The sequence below is a fragment of the Pteropus alecto genome, unplaced genomic scaffold (assembly GCF_000325575.1).
Source record: "Pteropus alecto unplaced genomic scaffold, ASM32557v1 scaffold185, whole genome shotgun sequence".
NCBI lineage: Eukaryota > Metazoa > Chordata > Mammalia > Chiroptera > Pteropodidae > Pteropus > Pteropus alecto.
This window is the reverse complement of record NW_006438088.1, coordinates 1,279,104-1,290,395: the sequence shown is the minus strand read 5'-3', so window position 1 is coordinate 1,290,395 and position 11,292 is coordinate 1,279,104.

Here is an 11,292-nt window from a genome sequence, read left to right as displayed (position 1 = left end):
ACCCCAGACCCTACCTAATCATATAATAAGGATTCCAGGCAGCCTGCCCTGGTGCCCAGGCTCCCACAGAGAGTGTATGGGACAGGGTGCCAGCTACCCCCTAGCTCCAACTAAATTAGCTTTCATTGCTTTATATCTTTTTATAGTTTTAAACTATTTCCAGTGAGGTACAAATAAAATAATCTAATTGCATCCACGTATCCAGAATCCCATGGCCAAGAAAATTTATTGAAGAGGTAAGTGATGGACTGACTTAGGAGGGTCAAGATCTCGTTCATCTTAAACTACACTCAAAAATTTTTAATTAAATTTTTTTCCTTAAATTTACATTAAAAATAAATTAAGAATTTATTTAAATTTATTAAAAATGAATTATAAATAAAATTAAAATTTTAAATTAAAAAAAGGTCAAAGGAAAGAATTAACAATTGTCTTAAGGGAGCCGTTGACAAGTTTTGACTGCCCTGGCCACGCCTCCTTGGGTGTAACCATGACTGCCCTTTACTATTGAGGCCTATTTCCTTCCGTCAGGTCTTCAGATTTCCTCACAAAGGACCTTTGCCCCTGAAAATGGTAGCTAGCAGTGGAGAATAGTGTGGAGAATGAAGCTAAAGAGTACATCTGAGTCACTCGATCTGGCCATACCTTGAGAGTCCAAATGCCTGGGCCATGTGTCCTTAAATACACAGCTAGCTCATTCTACCACTCCTTCAGCAAATGACTGTTGAGAATCACATCTCTCACAGGTCTTTTTCGGTTTGGTGATTAGTCACTCTGTACCTCTGATTTTCTTGTCCGATTAGATATTATTAGGTTTTGTTTGTTTGTTTGTTTACTTGCAAGGTTTTCTGGCATATAATAAAGAAACATATTGCAGAAGGCTGGAGTGAATTTTGCTAATATGTTAGAAACTATTAGTTTCTAACTATTATTTAAAACTAATATTAATCAGGACTATTAGTCCTGAGCTAACTGGATTACTTTTACTATGTAAATATGACTATTTGCAAATTTTAAAAAGGAAATGCAATTTTTTATCAATTTTAAAATCAAACTGCCTTTGTTAAGAAATTGTTATGTAAGCCTGAGTTAGAGTTACATGGAGAAATGAACTATCGATTTCACACTTTCCGATTTAGAGACGTAAAAAGTTTAGCGGATGGTCCCATTGACACGGCACTTTTTAGGTCTCATAACAGAGACATATAATGTTACTTACCTTGGAAAATTGTGATCGATCCCCTCTAAAAATATTGAATGAACTTGTATGTATATATTCAGAGTGAGTAGCACAGTGGAGGCTGTGTTCTTCTCTAATCTGGAAAATGGTTCAGATTCAGACCCAGTGACAGGACAACATTTGGGTCCTTGTTTTAAATAACAAACATCATGGAAACAAATGAAGACCAACCAAACCAGAAAAGCAAAGTCTGTTTATTTAGAGCTTGCTATAGCAAGGCAGTCAGCTACCATCACTTGCTTTTTGGCACACTCAGAGGCAGAAAGAGGAGTGGGGGGCTTCACGTGTGCCCTGGTGGAGGCTGGGGGCACAGGGGACTCTAGGCTGGCTAAGTAGAAGCAGATGCGCCTCTGTGTTTGGTGAGAAGTATGTATCTGGCTGTCTGGTTGGTCCGAAGTTGGAAGCCAGAACAAAAAATTGGGAAGCTTTCAGTTATTAATCAAGTCCAGGCTGTTTTGAGTGCCTTGTTATAGGCACATCTGGCTTTCTGGGTTGTTACTGCAGGTAGTGGTCTGGCTTCCTACAAGTGTGACATAGCATGCTGGCCTCCTGAGCCGGTTACTGTAGACAGTGGGTTGATTAGCTGGGCTGTTTGCTGCAGCTGTGGGTCAGGCCTCTATTTCTATACGTGGCCTGGCTATTGTCTGTATATTCAGTCTCTCATTATCAAACTGAGTTCTCACGTGCTCACTTACGTTCTCAAAGAGCACCTTCATCCAGGACTCGTTTGTCCTTTCAGCCTTTCAGACGCCCAAGAGCAGGTTCTACAATAGCCAGTCCCACTGAAGGTACCGCCATTGGCGATGGATGTGGTTACAAAGCAGAGGGCTTCATCACCTATGGGCAGACCTGCTGCCTAGCTGCTGTGCCTGACATTGTGCTCCATAAATACTTACCTTAGATATAAGTGGCCATGTGCTTTCTTCACAGAATTATGCCAGGTATCATGTATTGAATCCTTACTGCACACATCATGATAAATATTTAAATATGTTTTCTCACTTATTCCTCGCAATAAAACTAGAAGGCAGATAGAGACTACTATTATTATCATCAATTTATAGATGGTGAAACTGAGACTGGGAAGATTAAATAATTTGTCAATGGTCGCATGGCTGGGAAATGGTGGTGCTGGTATTTGAACCCAAGTGGCTTTAATCCACTTTGAACCATAGGCTACTGCGAGAGAGAGGGTGGGAAAAATGTGCCTTTATGTGCTGAGCATCTAAGAAGGAGAAGCTTATCAAATATGCCTAAATATATAAAGGAAGATGTCGATCGCTTCTGAAGTCTCTTAGGAAGGGTAGTGACAATGATGACTACTCAGCCAGGGCTCCAAGGGCTTCCTGTGGGGCCAGCACTTCAAGGTACAAAGAGGTATAAGAAATAACTTTTGCCTTCGAAGGTATTATTTTCCAGCAGGGGAGCCCAAACTGGCACACAGGAAACTGTTCTTGAAAAATGCAGTGCTATCCTTTGTATAGATAGTGAGTAAAACAAAAACTGGAAAAATGAGAAATAGATAAGGACAGAAAATAGAGAGGATTAATGAGAGGGTAGAACTGAGCTTTAAAAGGCAAGCCAAGGCATGGCTGGGGACAGAGAACATTCCAGAAAAGGCATGGCATATGCTTGATTATGGCCTATGCAGGATCAGGGGCTACCCTGGGTGACTACAGGGTTGTAGAGCCACGGGGAGTGCATAAGCCTGGCTCAGAATTATTACTTCGAAGACCTTGAAAGCCAAACAAAGGAAACTGAAATTTATACATATTGTGACCTAGTGAACAAATATACATTATTTAAGTAAAAAATAATATGATAAAAGCCATGGTTCAAGAGCATTAACAGTCCGTCAGTGATAAGTGAAATGTAGCAGTGGGGAGAAACATGATACCCAAAGCCCATCTAGGAAGCTGCTAGAGAAATTCAAACGTGAGGTGATGAGATGCTGCATGGAGCGGAATCTCAGAAGAGAAGGTCTCACTGCTCCAGCTCCAGTAATGTTGCTGGCAGGCAGCCGTCAGTTGTCAGGTCTTGTTGGGCATTGTCTCAGCTGAGGAGAGCCACTAGCACAAATTGGCACCCCCTTCTGAGCAACGGCATCCAGTGATCAACAGGGCGAATTAAAGAACCAGAACATCTGCCCCCAGCCAGGGACAGCTTTGAGAGGTCCATCTTAGTGTCAGAACTCCCTGGCTGAGGCTGCCATTGAGATGGCATCATAGCTTCTCACTCTGCCCAGTTCCTTCTCTTTCTTCCCTTCCACGATTGCCGATCACAGTGTAACTCTGAGAAGCCTCCAGCATACTAACTTCCATCTCAGAGCCTACTTCCTGGGGAACCCAACCTCTTACACTAGGAGAGTGGGCATATCGTTGCTAGAAACCAGATTGTTGAAAGTTATGCTATTTTAGGAGTAGAAAACATTGGCAAATTCTTTCTTAAAAAGAAGCCTCTGATAATGGTCAAGATACATCCGGAAAACCATTGCTGTGGACCATGAATTGTATCTTTTTTTTTTTTTTTTTTTTCTTTGGTAAGAGATGACAATAAAAGTTACTTTTTTTTAATGAAACAAAGAATAGATAATGAGTTGTGTAGAACCCATAATACCTGGTTCATACTCGTACAAATAGCAGTTTATATAGAAATAAGTTATTTTCTGTCATGGTTGGAACTCTCTAGCATGTATAATTATTTCATATTTTAAGTATTTTTTTAAAAGTCAATTAAAAAATAGTACGACTATTTTCATAGTGAGCTATAGTGTTTGGCAAACTCAGAACTGTCTTCAAAATTTTTAGCAAAAATAAAAATTATGTTTTAGAAAACTAGTGTTATGGAAAAAGTTTGTGATATAGTAAATGAAAAAGGAGATTAAATGGATGTTCAGTATTAGTCCGACTTAGAAACAAATAAATACATTTCATCTACATATGAATAAAGACCAAGGTGCTATACATCAATATGTCAACCATGATTATCTCCGAAAGATAGGATTGTGGCTAACTTTTACTTCCTTTCTATACGTCCTATATTTTCCCAATATTCAAGAATCAGCATGTATGATTCTATTATCAGAGATAAATTTTAATGTAACAATAGATAACCTTTATATTTAGCATATGGATGTAGGGCAAAATAACAGTATAGAAGTAGAAAGATTCACTAGTCTAATGTTTTAGTCTTCCTCATAAATATATTTTTATTTATTTTTTTTAACACAGAGGCAGTTTCCATTACAATTATTGAAAAACTGTGATCTTTGAAGTTTCTTACCTTCCGAGAAATTTAATGTTTTTTCCCCCTATTTTCTTTCTGATCAAAAACAAAAACAAAAAACTTCTCTGCTGTCCTGAAAATTGTAGTTTCAGACTTAAAAAAATATATTTCGCTTTCATTTTTTGGAAAATTGGACCTTTTGCCAAATTTAACTGAAGTGGCTGAACTTCTGAGTTTTTGTCTGAAATTACCATTAATCAGAGACAACTATGCCTTTCTTCTTGAGTTTAAAGTCTAGAAATGTTCTGTCTTTGTGCACAAACCATATTGTTTTACATCTCATCCTTGTGACTGGAGACTTTTGGCAATCAGCTTTTCTGTCTCTTTATCTACTCCTTAAAATGGAAAAATCTTAGATGGATGGGTCAGCCAAGTGCTAAGCTGAGCTACTTGCTATCTTGAAGACAGGATCAGAGAGAGTGAGGCACCAAAACATTTGAAAATGAAAATAACAAAAATATCCATGTTTATTTTAATCATCTTAATTACTTTCTTCTACCATAAAATCAATACATGTGTAGTGGGGAACTTTTGGGAATTTTATTTACTTTGGTCAAAATTGCCAGTGAGACAAAGACTGTAGTATCTTACCTTCTTAAATTCATAACACTGAAACTTTGCATTATGAATTATTAATAAAATGCAAACATGAAGTGATTCTCTTGCCAACATTTAATAATCCAAGTATGATGTGGTAAACCTTTCTTCAAAGTGGCTCTGACTAAGTGACAGCTCCTTGCTGATGGTACCAGATTGCCTATTTGAAATGCCAGTATAGTTAAAAACCAACTATTTTTGTGTTTAAATATTCCTTTTACATAGTTAGTATTCATAGATTTGACACAATTTTGTCACATTTACACCATAATCCTATTTCACATTGCTAATGCAGTCGCTTTTTTAATTTAATTTTCTGTGTTTAACAAAGTAATGCAATGTACATAGTTTCAGTAGATCATTATTTTAAGCCAAATAAAGAAAAACAAGTGTCCCTTGTTTTTCTTTATTTGGCTTAAAATAATGCCCTCATCCCTCTTCATTTTCAATTTCCTGCTCTTCAGAGACAACCACTTCGACTCTTTCAGGTGTTTACCCACATATAACATAATTACCTGGAAATATCTTTACGTTTTAATTACAGACACTATTTATCAACTTCCTTTTACCCAATCATAGTCTTCTTGCGTCACCCTCATACACACCCTCCTCTCCACCATACTGCTAATGAAGTTTAAATTGTACTTTTTTATTCACGTCGGTGTTATATTATTACATGATAACAATCATGTAAGTACTATTCACAGCTGAGTGATGTGCTTACTGTAAAGTCATTACCCGTCTTGTTCAATGTTTTGTTTTCTCTGGAGTTAATAACTGCCTTGGTCTCTTAATTTAATCTTTCTTCCTTGTTTTTGTTCTCACCATTAATTTAGCCCTAACTTTTCCAAAAGAACTATAAAAAGTCTTTCTGATGTTATCAAATCATCAGATAATAACATCACTTCCACTTGTTGTTTTGAGAGCATTCCTCTTGGACTTCTTGCTCTTCCGCTCTCATCTATAATATTTGTTCTAGAAGTTACCATCACTATCATTTGGGGAACTCCCTTCATTTCTCTCCTGTGTCTGAACTCCTGTTTCTTGGATCCCATATCTTTCTCTTAGTTAAATTACTCTTCCATTTTTGTAGAACACATTCTCCAGGAGCTTCTTGAGAATGGTTACAATGGAGTAAGCTTTTCTGTCTGAATATGACATTTCGATTATAAGCCTTGATAGTTCAGATTAGTATTATATTCTAGATGGCAGATTATTTCCTCTAAAAATTATTGAAGTCTTTGCTCTGTTGTCTTAAGCTTAATACTAATACTGTTTAAGGCCATTCTGATACCCAGTTCTTTGTATGTGACATATTTTTCCCCTTTCTCTCAAAAGTTTTAGGACGTTCTCTGTAACCTTAAATTTTTACCATGATATATTTTAGTATAAATCTTTTATATATATTGTTTAAATCTGTAAATTTCTCTTATTCATAAATGGAATTTTTTTAATGTTATTTATCGAATAAATTTCTTCTCTCCCCTTTATCTGGCTTTTTGAAACTCCTGTTACATATCTGATCATATTAGATATATGGCATTCCAGTTTTCTGATCTCTTCTCCTCTACTTTTCATCTCTTCGGCTTTTTTGTTTTATTATCTGAAAAATAAATTAAACTTTATCCTCCAACTTTTCTATCGAAGTTTTTAAAAAAACGTACTAATACTGCTTTAATTTCCTTGTGGATTTCTAAGGGTTCTGTCTTATTCTCTAAATGACTCTTTCATTTTTCTTTCCCTTCTCCCCACTACCGCGTGGATGCTCTCTTTCTTCTCCCCACTTTATAAGGACATGATTGATAGTCTTTTCAAAATCTTTTTCTGTTTCCTGAATTAATCTGTTTCCTTGGAGTTCTATCCTTCATGTTTTGGGATTTTCCCAGTCCCGTGATCCTTAATGGCTCATTCATATCTAAGAGTGAATTTCTACTATTCTGATCACAAGCTCACTGTGATATGTTTCATGATAGAGGAAGCTTATGTGTGGCCAGGGGACCTGGAAATTCCTTTGGCAGACCCAAATATTAATTGGATTCCCCCTCCTCTTTTGCTGATTAGTTTCCTCATAGAAGAATCACCTAACCTCTCCTGTTTGAAGGTCAAAAACTTAGATAAGAGTGTTCTGAAGAGCAAACGGAGCAGGGGCAGAGAAGCCGGTACAATGCTCTTTCTCCTAACTCCCCTGTTTCCATTATCATGTCTTCTTACCATCCTCAGCCACGTACCCTGTGATTCATCCTCTCTGGCTTCTGCTGGGAGGTGAAGGGGAGATACCTGGTTCACAAGCTGGAGGAGAGGGTCTGGTGGCCCAAGTATACCTCATACAACTAGTTCTTCAGCTTCAGCCCCAAGTACCTCTAGCAGGTACCTGTTGCCTTCAATTTCTAAGACCTTCTGGGGTTCTGTGATGCAAAACACATGGTTTCTTGTTGTAAGTCCACTGACAGTCTTGAGTTAGGGTCTTCTCTCTCTGCTAACTCTGTTTCCACCTGTCATCAGCTGTCCATGTTCATCTGTCTTCAGCTATGCATGTCAATAAATTTAATCATCTCTTGTCTGCTTTCTCATTCTTTCTTAGCCCTTGTGTATGCATAGCACTTTTGTTATTACCTTTATTACTTTTTTTTAGAAATAATCAGACAGAGAGCAAAGATAAGCACGTGTGCTAACCTAGCATGACTTTACTAAACGTTTCTCCCTCTCTTGAATTTGTACCACTTATTTTCCACACCAGAATGTCCTCAAATTGTGTTCATGTTTGGAGAGATGTGAGGGAGCATTCTGCAGTAAAAAAAAAAAAAAAAAAAAAAGGGAGGGGAGTTCCATGGTCAAGGAATGGCGTATCCCATTCATTTGGCTCTTTTTCTAGTTTCCTTTGTGACATCTTGACTGTCATAGTCTTGATTCTGATTTCATTTCTATTTATGTTTATTATCTATCCCCAGCGACCTTCCTTGAAGTTACATACTATGCTTTCTTGTATGATATGTTATATTTACTGTAGTATACAATATCCTCTATTTAGATATATATTGCTCCTAATGAGAATATAAGCCCCTTGGGCAAAGACTGTGTCTTACTCATCTCTGTATCCCCAGCACTTGACACAGTAGCTGGAATATCACAGGGATCAATAAATGTCTGCTGATGAGTGAGTGGATGAGACATGAGCTTTCTTATACCTTCCATAATCCCTTTTTCACCTCATACCTAAGGAGAGTCTCTGATAGCACAATAGATGTCATAGTATCTTTCAGCTGAAGTCTTTATGTGCTCCTAAATAAAAAGGCATATAATACTGGAAGTTCTTCACATTCAATAGGACAAGGACAGGGGTAGTGATTTGAGGAAAGGACATACATTTTCCCTGTCTGACGTCACCCCCTGCACATGCCTGCTCTCAAGAGTGCCTGCCTCATCACTCCCACCAGACCCCTTGCAGCCCAGGTCAGAAGCTGGGTGGGTCTCCTGCCATGAAGGAAAAGAGGCACATCTCTGCTAGTCCTAAGGCACACCACAGAATTCATTTTCCTAGAGAAATAAAAATAGTAGAAATGGTGCTATTAATAAAATATTTCCAGTTCAAAATGGGTTAAACTGATTTTAGGGGTTATCCTTGGAAACTGATTATTATTTTTAAAAAATTGTTTCTGTGGAAAATTTCATCTTGAGTTCCAAACACACATATGAACTTTTTGAATGCTGCTCACTCATATGTTGGGGACTGATTATATTGTATTTGTGATCCATTTGGGGCTGTAAGAACAAAAGGAAAATCAAATTATCAACTGAATAATACCACTACTGGGAAAAACAAACCTAAAGTAACAAAATAGCCTATAATATGGCATATCACATCGGAATAAAAATGAACAACATATTTTACACCATTTGTGATATTTGTGGGTTTCCTTGGTGTCTATGAGAAAGAATGTCTTGGGTCTAATGAAATTATGTTTGATTCTGCCTTAGGCCCTGAGATAGTGTAACAATTCTGAGTCTAGAAAAAACAACGAATGAGCATTGCGCCGTATGCCACCCTTACAGCAGTCTGAATAATTAGTCAATACTTAAAAAAATATATATTTTGGAGTCTTATGAATGGACTAGGATTGGCTTGGTAGTGGAAGAAAGACATGTTAAGGTATTCTCTGCATTTGGTATTGTTGTGCTTTTATTGATATCATATTAATATGGTCATATTAATAATCAACTCAATGTTTCAAAGCAAAATTAAAAGAGAATTTGGGACATTCGGAATTTTGTGATAAAACAGAACTAACACCAGGGGGCGCAATGAAGTCATTGCTTTTTTTACAGCAGCAGCAGCATTTGTTGGTTTTCTAAAAGAACATTGCACTGCAAAGCAGTGAGTGGTAGGAGCAGAAGAAAAACAAAATAAGGGAATGCTCCATAGGACTAAAGTCTAAAGAGAGACTAGTGTCTTCTAAAATTAAAATGATGCTACCAAAGACTATATATGTCCAATTATTTATCATTTGGTTGGCCTGAATACTTTTCATTTCATAGTACATAGGTCCAAATATATATATTAAATGTATATTATTTATTGTGCTAAAGCCATTAAAAATCTATTTTAGGTTATTCTGAAATTAATAACGATGGACAGGTTCATTTGTTTATTTTTTAACATTTTTAAAATTAAGTTTATTGGGGTAACATTGGTTAATACAATTATATAAAATTCAAGTGTACATTATAATTTGACATCTGTTTCTTCTATCATATGTTTACCCAAAATCCAATTTCCTTCAGCTACCATATGTTTGATCCCCTTTACCCACTTCACCCTACCCTTACCCCGCTATATTTGACCTCCTTTACTCCATCTACCTCCCTCTCCTCCCCAACCCCCTACCCTCTGGTAACCAGTAGTCTGTAGTCCATGTCCATGAGTTTCTGTATCTCCTGTTCCTTTGTTGCTTTTAGGTTAATATCCCACATATAAGTGATATCATATGATTTTCAACTTTTTCTGTCTGGTTTATTTTGCTTAGCATGATTATCTCGAGGTCCATCCATGTTGTCGCAAATGGCAGTATTTCATCTCTTCTTATGGCTGAGTAATACTCCGTTGTATATATGTACCACAGCTTCTTCATTCAGGCATCTATCGTAGGACACTTTGGTTGCTTCCATGTCCTGGAGACAGTGAATAATGCTGCTATGAGCATTAGTGTGCAAATATCTTTTTGGACATGGGTTTTCAAGTCTTTAGGGTAAATATCCAGTAGAGGAGTTGCCGGATCAGATGGTAGATCAATTCTTAGTTTTTTGAGAAACCTCCATACTGTTTTCCATAGTGGCTGTACCAATGTGCAAGATGGACAGGTTCATTTAAAAGAAAACAACACATTTACTTATTATTCAGGGAATATATATTGATTGAGTACTTTACTTGGGCTAGTCATTGTGCTAGGTGTAAACTTTAGGTTAAATATTGAGTTTAATAAGACCTAATAATAATAAATAATAATCTGTTACTGCTGGGCCTCAAAAAATTGAGTGACCTTTCCAAATTAAGTATCTCTATATTTGTCAGTATTTGTTTCATTGAATGCATTGTTTCCTAAATAGGCCTAATATATTATATGAGTTTTTATATTTTTATATTGTTATCTGCACTTTTAATTGAAGGAAATTTTATGATCTTTCACTTTTTTACATTAAAGCTTAAGTACAAATGTACTTAGCAGTTGATGGCTATCAGATTTTCAAATCAGATAAATTTGATTACTTCCATTTAATAAACAAAGAGGACAGAATAAAAGACGGTTAGGTTAGTAACCAGATATTTCCTAAAAAGTCAATGATAGATTTAAAAATATAAAATGTCCTCAACTCTCAGTACCTCACGGAGGCACAAAAACTCAAAGTGGTTTGTAGACGGCACTAATCATTGTAATGCCCTCTTTCTTGAGGGCTCGATAAGAGTATCTTACCTACCGTAGTGGTTGTGTAGTTGGTAAAGAAAAAAAAAATTAAAGCTCGTCAAAAAAAAAAAAGCCAATCTCATCGGGAACCAATATTTTCAAGTATTAAGTATGAAAAGTTGAGCTGGAAATTTCTGCATCCTCCAAGAGGAGACGGGAGCTGAGACGGCTCCTAGCTCTGACCTTCAGCAGACCTCATATGCGACCTTAACT